Below are 1,491 nucleotides of genomic sequence, written 5' to 3' on the forward strand. Positions count from 1 at the left end.
TAACCAAAACCACAACCATCTAGTACTCCCTATACCATAACCATAACCACAACCATCTAGTACTCCCTGTACCAAAACCATAACCACAACCAAACCCATAACCACAACCCACTAATCATGTGAGGATCCAAGTCTCTCATATCCGTGAGCACAGCTGTTATAACAGTTTTACACTCTACAGAGGTTGTCCAGCTTTCCCCACGAGTCAGTGAATTCTATGTTGCCGTGTTCGCGAAACACTTAACACACGCTAGTGGTGTGCCACCAAGAATCACTGCATGATATTTGCCACTAACCAGAGACTAATCCAGTATGTATCTGCCCACTAGGTTTCACTGCCAGGCTTTACGCAAGCTAATCTCCCACCCAGAAGCCCCCTTTTGTGCTGACCCAACACACACTGAATAGACTCTAATCAGTATGTCACACCTTACCCATATCAGCCTCGTGGTTGGTACGTTACTTCTTGGGTTGTCGCTCCATGAACCGGTCCTTACTTAAGTTACTTGAGCAAACACTAAACCAACATCATAACCATGACAACTATCAAAACTATTTTGCTCAAGGCCTAAGGTTCCATGTTGCTAGACCATTAACTAGTTAACGACCATTGTTGCATATGTTCATTAGTCAAGGTTATGACACTTTGCTGTATCCCAAAAGCATGGCTAAGCAATCTACCCATGAAAGACATCTAACCATAAACCATCTAGATTCCAAGGGATGATAAGAAAAAATCTAGGGAAAATCCTAACATAGGTAACTACCCATCATATTGACACTGCATGCAATTTTGTAAAACAAAACATTTAAAAACATAGGTTCAAGACGATCAAGGACACTTGCCTTTTTCCTAATGCTGCTCAGTGTTATCGAAATCTTGGTTTTGAAGTCCCTCGAACTGATCCGGAACGTTATCGACTAATCGCGAGAACTACCGACAAACAACACAAAGGAAAACACTAAGAACAACATACCAAATATCATTAAAACACTTTAAAAAAACTATGGTTGGATAGGGATGATTTTAGAAACGTTTAGACACAAGAATCGTCTAAATCAGAGTTAAGATGAAAAGAGAACAACTTTCGAAAGATGGATTAGACTAAAAAGGAAATGCTGATTTTCCGGAACTATCTTCCTATGCGAAAGGTTTTATTGCACAATCACTGTGTCAGGCTTGACAACATTATTGCGCAAGATTTAAAAAGTGTAGGGCAGACCAGACTACGCTGACTAGGCTAAGGAGAATGATGTGGTGCTGACTTGACATGTTATGCAAGTACCATCTTGGTTCTCGTGCATCTGCCTCATCTTCTTTGCAGTGCACTTGGACTTGGGGAAGTCAGGTTCTTTACTGGAGCACGACGCCATTGGAATGTGACAAAGGCTATGGCAAGAGCACGGGCAGCAACTGAGAAGAGGGGCTCTGAGCACAAGGGCTAGGAGGCTTGGAGAATGACAAAAGGATCTGCGGAGAGCCATCGACGC

The sequence above is a fragment of the Phragmites australis genome, chromosome 1 (genome assembly GCF_958298935.1).
Source record: "Phragmites australis chromosome 1, lpPhrAust1.1, whole genome shotgun sequence".
Taxonomy (NCBI): domain Eukaryota; kingdom Viridiplantae; phylum Streptophyta; class Magnoliopsida; order Poales; family Poaceae; genus Phragmites; species Phragmites australis.